This window comes from Osmerus eperlanus, unplaced genomic scaffold (assembly GCF_963692335.1).
Source record: "Osmerus eperlanus unplaced genomic scaffold, fOsmEpe2.1 SCAFFOLD_441, whole genome shotgun sequence".
NCBI classification, from domain to species: Eukaryota; Metazoa; Chordata; class Actinopteri; order Osmeriformes; family Osmeridae; genus Osmerus; species Osmerus eperlanus.
The window spans coordinates 12,479-23,605 of record NW_026911161.1 but is presented as its reverse complement, the minus strand read 5'-3'; the positions used below and the strand labels follow the sequence as shown (position 1 = coordinate 23,605).

At 44.1% G+C, this 11,127-nt stretch overlaps 1 pseudogene; it reads left to right on the top strand.

Annotated features, from left to right (window-relative positions):
- The first annotated feature begins 3,245 nt into the window (after window positions 1-3,245).
- Window positions 3,246-7,708, top strand: LOC134015728 (glutamine synthetase-like; annotated as a pseudogene).
- Window positions 7,709-11,127: the final 3,419 nt, after the last annotated feature.

The window sequence follows — 11,127 nt, the reverse complement described above, 5'->3', positions numbered from 1 at the left end:
GAAGCCTCTTCTTGATCTCCTTGGCTAACTATAGCATGTACTCCCTGCTAGGGCTGCAACTAACGATAATTTTGTTATCGATTAATCTCTCGATTCTTTTATCAATTCAATCTGCAATTGAACATTTCAAAATGTATTGACACGTTTTATTATGAAGTCTTACTGACTCATTATAGCTACTTTATTCTCTTGAAATAATATAACCCACCAGTTACAATGACATTGTTTTTCATTATATACAATTTATCTATGCCTGTAGCTGCATGCTGAAAATAAAAACGAGATTATCCGATGGAGGGGCTCACTCCGATCACAGATTACTTGCTGATGCTTGTATTTGTGTTCGCCTGTGCACTACGCAGTGTGCACATGGCTACTTGTTCATTAGGCTAAGTGTTTATTAGGGTAATGGCAAACGTTGGACTTGGAAACATTGAGATTCAAATTTGTTGAATAAACATTTATTTAGTTACTTATATTTCGAATGTGACCCATTAATTGCGCTCTAGTTAGATTACACATGTTGCGCATGTTATGACTTTGACCGTCTGCCATTTCCACTGCAAAGACGGCACATAGCCTACGTAAAATTAGACACATTATTAAACTAACCTTACAACTGGTTCATTTAGACTAGATTTTTTAAGACTACTTTTGGAACGGGATATCCATATTTACATCGATAATTATAACAGCTGCTGATGTTGCCTTTTGTTTTTTACAAAACGCTCGATCGCTGATGGCATTAATGGAATGTAAAAACCGTGGTCAAAGTTTTACAAAGTTACAGTAACCTAATATTGCTTACCGGTGTACATAACGTAGTGGCTGGAGCTGTCAGAACTCGGCAGTCGAAATAGGGCTTTGTAACTTTGGTGTTTGGTGGTAAAAGGTTTGAAAGTCTGTAACAGCTTTTACTTAAAACTAATAAACTATCTATTACATTTCGAAAATGTATAAGTAATCTTAGAGCTTTAAATAACATAATTTCCTATAGTGAAATTCCAACAGTCCAGTCCAATTCCAACAATTATCATGGCTATATTCACATGAATACGAGATACATAACAATAGCAAGCTAGATAAACTAGCAACACAGCTCCTGGATCCTTTCTTTTAAAGTGTTCGTGTATGGCCGTCGTGCTGCTCTGATTTGCTGTTAAGTCTTTGCACAGCGTGCAAAGTATCATATTATTGGGGTTTTGCTTAAAGAATTCCCACACTTCGGATGCTAGGGTTTTTTTTTGGATGAACTCTCTCCGGCACTCTCAACAGGGTGTGCCGTATTTGTATTGTTCAAAACAATATGACGCGTCAGTTATGAATATCCGAATCGACGAAATTACATGGTCGACTATCGTTGCAGCCCTAGTCCCTACATCTCTTTCATGTCCTGTATTGCCTTATTACTGTTTGTGTACCTTGCTCGTCTCAGTTTAAGTACTCCTGCTTCGTCAGCCGAATTAGAGGCTTAATGTCTTTTGTCTATTTCTGTCATCATTTTGTCTTTCACTATAGCAACAATGACCACTGAATATCTTAACTGGAAGACTGCTTTGTTCTCTTTTGTGATTCATGCAGTATCTTCCCATAGCGTAGGGCCGGTGTTGGAGTACAGTACATGTTGATATCCTGTTGTGTAAAGGACATGTCATAATCCTGTGTGAAGGTTGTGAAAGACCGGCTAGGTAATGGACACGGTAAAAACCTGCTTTGTAACAACAGTCACGTTAAAACTCTGTGGTGGTCATGAGCCAACCTGGGCTGACTGGTGATCAGGCGGGCTGCAGCATTCTGGACCAGCTGGAGGGGCTTGATGGCACAAGCTGGGAAACCGGCTAGGAGGGAGTTGCAGTAATCCAGATGGGAAATATCAAGCGCCTGTACTAGGAGCTGGGTGGCTTTCTCCATCAGGAGATGACGGATACGGTGTATATTGTAAAGGAAGAACCTGTAGGTTCTGGCAGTAGAGGATACATGTGGAGCGAGGGTGAGGTGGTTATCAAGAGTCACCCCAAGATTATTGGCTGTTCTGATGTGGTAGAATAGGATTTGCATCATGAATGTGCAGCTTACAAATCTGCAGAAATTGCATGATGCAATCATGTGACAGGGGTCACATGGCTCAGGCAGTAAGAGCAGTTGTCTGGCAGTTGGAGGGTTGCCGGTTCGATCCCCCGCCCGGGCTGTGTCGAAGTGTCCCTGAGCAAGACACCTAACCCCCAAATGCTCCTGACAAGCTGGTTGGTGCCTTGCATGGCAGCCAATCGCCATTGGTGTGTGAGTTTGTGTATGAATGGGTGAATGAGAAGCATCAGTTGTACAGTGCTTTGGATAAAGGCGCTATATAAATGCCAACCATTTACCATTTATGTCAACGTGGAACCGAATCTCAAAGGAATGTTTGTGGAATCCATGGCACGAAGAATTGAGGCTGTTTTGAGAGCCAAGCGAGGCCCCCGTATTAATAAAGTGCTCAGTGAGTGCATGTGTAAAGATATTGGGCCTCATGCAAAAGCCATCCATACAAAAACCTGTTTTCTTAAATTGCTTGTACTTGGCACATTGTATAGTGGTATGTCATGTATGCAAATTAAATCCTTTGAAGCACAACTCACCTGGCTCATAAATCTGTCAAACTAGGTGTTGCATCAAATTAAGCAGCTGCATTATACTGAGCCAAGATTAAGCAACTGCCTGATTTTTTTGTTTTGCCAAAACAAATGAACTGCAGTCTACCCAGGTGTCGACTACGTGGTAGGCTATTTCCCTTGTTCTCGTTAATTCCAGTGGTCATCTTTCTTGACAGAACCCACTTACAGTAATTTGTTTATATACACTGTGAGCACTTTATTAGGTTATTTATTAGACTTATTTTAGACTTTAGACTACTTTAGACTATTTGACTTTGTCTTCTGCTGCTGTAGCCTATCCATTTACTAGGTTTGACACGTTTCATGTTCAGAGATACTCTTCTGTCTACCACTGTTCTAATGTGTGGATATTTGCGTTATTGTTGCCTTCCTGTCAGCTTTGACCAGTCTGGCCCTTCTCCACTGACCTCTCTCATTAACAAGGCATTTTTGCCCACAGAACTGCTGCAAATTATCAATCAGTGAATACTCTACTATTTGTTGAATACTGCATGATTCATGCAGTGTAGATGCAGTGTAGTCTGTGTACTGCTGTGTCCCACTGATACAGTTTGGACAGATACATTCTGACTGGTCTCCTCTCCCTCAGTCATGTCCTCAGTGTCACCCAGCTCTCAGCTGAACAAGGTTCAGCTGCAGCACTACCTCTCCCTGCCCCAGTGTGGCCTGTGTCTGGTGACCTATGTCTGGATTGATGGCACCGGAGAAGGTCTGCGCTGCAAGACTCGAACACTGGATAGTGAGTCCAGCAGCATTGAGGATAATGGGTTCTTATGCTCACGTGATCATGTGTATATGCACATCGCCCGCTTTAGTTGTAGTTGTTATTTTTTGAGTAGTCCTGAAATCATCACAGTTCATTTAATGTTATTATTATATGAATTTGAATAATAATAATAATATAATAATAATAATAATAGCGATACTAATTATTATTATTATTATCATTATTATTATATGAAGAAGCTTTATGTTTAACCACTAATGACCTAATGGTGGAACATAAAATGACAGTGTCATGTGCCGACGAGACTAGCTAGACACAAGGATATGCAGTAAGTCCTGTTTTCAGGTGTGTTTTATTTGCCGAGAGGGAGAGAGCTTGCTCATTAAACAAACAAATAAATGCAAATCCTTCCCTTTCACCTTCATGGGATCTGGTAAAAAGGTGTGTCAAAATTATAAATCCTCTTTTCCTTCACTCGTTTCCTCCGCTGATTTGGTTGATTAGGAGACAAGTGGAGGAAAGGAGAATGCATTTTTCGAGCATTGGGTGTTGAGTCTCAGCCACCTACTGCAAAAGGAAGCTAAGTTTTAAGCCCTGGGCTGATCAGATAACGCAAGCCAATTGTGCCAATATACTTAACCAGTAGAACCAGACTGCAGCGATTCCTAATACAGACAGGCAATCAGATAGGTATATGAAGAGTATGACAGCTGTAGACTCACTTTGTTTTGTTTTTTTACACTGCTACCATAAAATCATGGTCAGTTTGGGGTAAATTCCTTTTTTGTTTCAGTGAGTTCACAAAATGGCGGCACGGATGGTGCAGTGGGTAGCACCGCCGCCTCACAGCAAGAAGGTCCTGGGTTCGAATCCCCGTCGGCCGGGGCCTCTCTGTGTGGAGTTTGCATGTTCTCCCCGTGTCTGCGTGGGTTTCCTCCGGGTACTCCGGTTTCCTCCCACAGTCCAAAGACATGCACGTTAGGCTGATTGGAGACTCTAAATTGCCCGTAGGTATGAGTGTGTGAGTGAATGGTGTGTGTGCCCTGCGATAGACTGGCGACCTGTCCAGGGTGTATTCCTGCCTTTCGCCCAATGTATGCTGAGATAGGCTCCAGCCCCCCTGCGACCCTGATCAGGATAAGCGGGTTCAGATAATGGATGGATGGATGGATGGAGTTCACAAAATTAACTGAAATTAAACAGAATAAATGAATTAAGGAGCATTATAGTTGTAGGACTCACTTGTTGGCTCTCCTAGGCCCATACTTCTGCGGAGTGGGCGCGGGCAGGTCGTTTGGCCGAGACATCGTGGACAGTCACTACAAGGCCTGCGTATACGCTGGAGTAAGATCTTCGGTACCAACGCAGAATCTATGCCCTCTCAGGTATGCAGAGCAGACAACTCGATCGATTCCAACCCTCTTTCCAACCCTGGGCATCAACAAGTGTTTCAACTGCTGATGTATCTGAGGTGTACCACTAGTGTTAAAAACGCAGGTTTTTACGAGAATGCAAGTGAATTAGTGCGTACAGCATTAACCACAAGTAGATCACAAATTGTTTTGTTTTAAGAGGTCTTCCCAAATCTTGGCACTCCTGGCAAAGATATTAGTTAAGCTATAAAACTGTAAAATGGGGAACTGTTCTGGTGAATGGTGGAGACTAATACGTCTTAAATCCTGCGATCATATTGTATAATTGCCAATTTGCCATCACATGATTCACTTTGATCAAATTGTATTGTACAAGTACGCCTTAGTTACATATTGACACTCATTCAGTGCAGCTTAGTTACAGTCATCAGTCTCATAGTCAAGTGCCACTGTTATGTGGCATTATTGGTAGCAAATCTGTTACAATCTGGCAGATGACATCTCAATATCCTGTATTGATATCAATCTCTATACCTCCCACTCACTTTTTCTTTTGCTCCCTCTTTTATTTCATGTCTTCTTCCTCTCCCTGTCACTGGCAGTGGGAGTTCCAGGTGGGTACGTGTGAAGGTATAGAGATGCCGGACCACTTGTGGATGGCTCGCTTCCTGCTGCACCGCGTGTGTGAAGACTTCGGGGTGATCGCAAATCTGGACCCCAGGGAGACTGGAGTGGGTCTGGTTGCCTTACCAACTTCAGTACAGAGGCCATGAGAGAAGAGGGAGGGATGAAGTGAGTGTCCAACTCTGCTACGTGTGGAGAAATGTACACACACACACAAACTATACCACACATAGAGAAATACACAAACACGCACAGAACTGTATTACGCATGGAGAATAGGCACTACACACATTTATATACACATGGTGACACACTTAATTTTTTAGACTTATTGGTCTTCTGCTGTGGTAGCCTGTCCACTTAGAGGTTTGACGCATTGTATATTCGGAGATGCTCTTCTGCATACCATTGTTGAAGTGTGTGGTTATTTGCTTCACTGTCACCTTCCTGTCAGCTTTGAGCAGTCTGGCCATTATCCTCAGACCTCATTAACAAGTAATTTCTTTCCCGCAGAACTACTGTTAATTGTTTTTTATTTTATTTGTCGCACCATTTTTGCAAGCTCTAGAGACTGTTCTGCATGAAATTACCAGGAGATCAGCAGTTTCTGAGATACTCAAACCACCCTGTCTGGCACCAACAATCATTCCACAGTCAAATTCACTTCGATCACATGTATTCCCCATTCTGATAGTTCATGTGAACATTAACTGAACTCCTCACCCATATCTAAATGATTTTATGCACTGCACAGCTGCTAGACAATTGGCTGATTAGATAATTGCATGACTATGTAGGGAAGTATATGTTCCTAATAAAGTGCTCAGTGATTGTATATACACTCAGTGAGCACATTATTGGGTATTCACTAGACTTATTCTTCAGAGGTATTGGTCTTCTGCTGCTGTAGCCTGTCGGGGAAGTGACAGTGAAATATGGTCAATTTCCAAATCCAGCTATTTTACCACCCAAATTTTTTCTTTGATAGGCAGATCAACCTTCATCAAAATGTACAACTCACAAGCTGATTAAAAATTTTAAATGTACTAAAACAACACAGATCCATGTCAAATCTATAGACGGGTTAAACTACCTTAAACAAAGAAGTAACAGACAAAGACAAATGAAAACAATGAAAGAAAGTGCCAAACCCCAGCGTGTCTCCCAAAACAATCCCAAGAAACTGAAATGAAAGTTCCAAAGACCAGAAGGCAGATGCATCTTCCTGAAATCATTGATGGAAAAATGTGAAAATTGGCAGAGCAGCTGTAAGGCAGAATCCAAGAATCAGCAGCACCAACCCCCCAAACTCCTCTATCTTGACTCCCTGTAAGTGTCGGTGTGAATTAGCCATCTAGGTCATGGAAGGTCCGCATTTTATGTGCTTAATGGGGGGCGAACCTTGCCCTCATTGCGGCACACTGGAAGCTGGAAACAGGGAGAAGCAGAACTGACTTAGCTGAACTGGCAATCTACTTATTAAAGTTCCATTATGATCCATTCGTTATTTTAGTCTCTTTCAAAGTAGACATGAACATGAACATTCTAAGAGGTACTCAAGCTCAGTTATTGTATACCTTCTGTAGGAGTTTCCTTCTGCTTCTAAAATCACAGGTGATACTTGCAGACAAATAATTGCTCAATACTGTCAGTTGCAACTTGTACCTTAAAGAAACATGTGTTCCATGTAACAAAGCCAAATTGCACCGTGTTGGTTTCCGCTCTAAGCTAACTTCTAAAAATGCAGATTTCAACTGTCAGGATTCAACAACCATTATCTGCAGATCAACTTTGACATTTTCAATCAATGACGTCAGTTAGATCCTCACTTCAAATCAAAAGGTCTTTGTTCCTTTCAGCATGTGGAATGTTGGGTGTGAGGTTGGGGGGGGGGGGGGTACACGATAAATATACACACAGCAAATGAAATAACTCTTTACAGTGATGTATTTTTACTTGACATATGTTAACTTAAGTGTGACAATAAATTCATTGCTTGATTGCCCTCTGCTCCTCCTCCTGCCATCAGACACATAGAAGACGCCATTGAGAAGCTGAAAAAGCGCCACGCCCACCACATCCACTGCTATGACATGCACGACGGCGAGGACAACAAGCGCAGGCTGACAGGCGTCCACGAGACCCCCAGCATCGACCAATTCTCCGCAGGCACCGCCGACCGGGCTGCCTGCATCCGTATCCCACGTCGCGTGGGCAAGGATGGCCAGGGTTATTTTGAGGACCGCCGCCCAGCTGCCAACTGCGACCCCTACATGGTGACAGAGGCCATTGTCCGTACCTGTCTGCTGGGGGAGACTGACAGTGACTGAGGCTCTGCGGGGGTGGGGGGACTGTGGCCAGTGACAGTGTGACAGTGCCACAGATTCTTTAGACTCACCGATTATGTTTAGGAGGCACTATAAGGCTGTTTGTTTTGGTGTTGCCTTGCTGGTGGCCATTAGCTGGACATATATATTATTCTGGCTACATCTGGGCTTTAACCACCAACCTTCCAGATCCAAGTTATGTTCCGGAGACACAAGCCTACAGGCTGCCCTATTATGACATTTTTCACAGAAGTGGATGAAGTAGCAGGATTAGTGTGACGAAATAAGCTACAAAATAATTATTTCCTACATGTTTTTGTTTTAATGTACTCTTGTTGAGCAAGCTAGCTAGACCATGACAGCTTGTTTTGGACCTTTCATTCAAATAAAGCTTTCTCTTGCAATGCTACCAATGCCTGTGTAAATATTATGATAAATAACAACACAAGTGTCAGACACGATTGGCTCAAAGCAACAGTTAATAGAGTTATTGTTAATGTCTGGGTCATCGCCTGCTGTTCATAGAACGCTGTGTATTTTTTCCCCCTGCATTTTTCTCCATAAAAACAAAAACTTGATCGCTGTCATGTCACATCCCCCCTGTAAATATTATGATAAATAACAACACCAGGGTCAGACACAGAAAGACAATTGGCTCAAAGCAACAGTCAATAGAGCATTTTTCTCCATAAAAACAAAAACAATCACTGTCACATCCCCCTCATCTCACTTCACTGGTGACCTGCTGCAGCGAGCATCCACTTTCAAACCATGGCGCTCGCTTACAGGGCAGTGAATGCAACAGCTCCAGCACTCTGTCAATCTTCAAATCTTACACCCCAATCGAATCTTTCTGTTCAGTCTTGAAGCGACCAGCTGTCTCCATGCATGCTCTCTGTCATAATAACATTTTACTATGTACAGACAGGTAAGTGTTAAATCAGAATTTACTGATTTCTCATGGCCCCAGTTGGACTCATGTACTCTTTTAGAGTTGAAATAACACTGGACATTTTTCTGTGTCATGGTTCCACTGGTAGAACAAACTTCCCAAAGAGGTCAAACAGCATAACTATTGTCTGTCAAGGACTGAAGAACCACCTCTCATATAGCACCTAGTAATTTTGGTTATATTTCATGGTTTTAGGTTATATTGATTATGGATTTATATTTATCTTATTTGGGCTTGTTCTGTTTTTTGTCTGTATGTTTTGTACTTTGATTCCTGTTTAGCATAGTTAACTTGTTAGTGATGTTGCATCTTTACTTGCTAGTCTGGGAATGTTATTAGACAGGTCTGGCACTCTCTCATTTTAAACATGTAAATGTACTTCTGTTTGTCCTATACTGTAAGTCACTTTAGATAAGAGCATGTGCTAACATACTATATGAGACTAGTGACACTGAATGACATCTGGAAATGAATCTTCAATTTAACAGTATAGTCCTATACAATGCTATGCTATGCAATCAGTTTGCTTTGTGTGTTTGCCATAGAGGTGGGGACTCAAGTCAGCGACTCAGACTTGAAAGGAAAGTCAGTTTACCAGCATCGGAGCTGATCCCACCCCTGTTCACTGTTGCGTTAACATAATGAGACGGGTGCATGGGGGGTTTGGACCCAAAATGCACGACTCAGAAACAATGATGTAGTTAAGTCCCGTCAGGGCTTTATTCGGGGAAATCCAGAGAGCGTAGTCAAAAAACAAGCAATGTTCGTACACGTAATATCCAGGCAAAAAACCAAAGCGCAGTACCGAGGGAGAAGGCAGTCTCGTAATCGGTACACATGCAAGAAGTCCGGTAGCCAGGAAAGCTGTCAGTGGGCAGAAGTACAGGCGGACGGTAGGCAGGCTCAGGGTCGATGACGGCGCAAGAGTCAAGGCCGAAGCCTGCTCCGCGGGGCAAAAGTGCAAAGACAGCAGGCAAAGACATGGTACAGGCAGGCAATGGTCAACAAAACAGAAATCAATAATCTTTGGTCGGTAACCAGGCTTGGATCGTAACGGGTAGACAATGGCTTGACAAAAGACGCACTGACAAATAGGAGGCAAAAACTTTCTTCTTTCTTTTGTAACAACAACCTGCTAGACCCCTATCAGTCTGGCTTCAGATCGGGCCACTTGACAGAGACTGCGCTCCTCTCCGTCAGTGAGTCGCTCCATGCCGCACTAGCAGCCTCCCTCTCCTCTGTCCTCATTCTTCTAGATCTCTCTGCTGCCTTCGACACTGTGGATCACTCCATCCTCCTGTCTGCCCTGTCAGCAACGGGCATCTGTGGCACAGCCCTGGACTGGATTGAGTCCTACCTCTCTGGTCGCTCCTTCCAGGTTCCCTGGGCTGTTTTCGGTATCGACACCTCGGCCCCTCGCCACAGGAGTTCCCCAGGGCTCAGTCCTTGGCCCGCTTCTTTTTTCTCTTTACACTCGCTCCCTTGGCCCTGTGATCACTGCACATAGGCTATCCTACCACTGCTACGTGGACGATATCCAACTCTTCGTCTCGTTCCCGCCGTCTGATACGCAGGTTTCAGCCCGTATCTCTGCTTGCCTGAGGGACATCCAGAGCTGGATGGACAACCACCATCTAAAGCTCAACCCAGGCAAGACTGAAATGATATTCATCCCTGCTAATACCTCTCCCCATCTGGATCTCGCCATTTCCCTCTGGGATACCACACTCACGCCGTCACCCAGTGCACGGAACCTCGGCGTGGTGATGGACAGCAGACTGTCCCTTTCCGAGAACATTCCGGCGGTGACCCGGTCTTGCAGGTTCTTCCTATAGGACATACGGAGAATCCGCCCCTTTCTCACCCCCTACTCGACCCAGCTCCTGGTCCAAGCAATGGTTCTTTCCCGTCTGGACTACTGCAATTCCCTCTTGGCTGGCCTCCCAGCGTCCGCCATCAGACCCCTCCAACTCATCCAGAATGCAGCAGCTCGTCTGGTCTTTAACCTTCCCAAATACTCACACATCAACCCCCTGCTTACTTCCCTCCACTGGCTGCCTGTCATGGCTCGCATCAAATTCAAAACATTGGTGCTAGCCTTCCAAGCAGTTAAGGGGTCTTCCCCAGCTTATCTACAAAAAATCATCAGACCCTACACCCCGGTGGCGGCACGGATGGTGCAGTGGTTAGCACTGCCGCCTCACAGCAAGGAGGTCCTGGGTTTGAATCCCCGTCGGCCGGGGGCCTCTCTGTGCGGAGTTTGCATGTTCTCCCCGTGTCTGCGTGGGTTTCCTCCGGGTACTCCGGTTTCCTCCCACAGTCCAAAGACATGCAGGTTAGGCTGATTGGAGAGTCTAAATTGCCCGTAGGTATGAGTGTATGAGTGTGTGAGTGAATGGTGTGTGTGCCCTGCGATGGACTGGCGACCTGTCCAGGGTGTATTCCAGCCTTTCGCCCAATGTATGCTGGG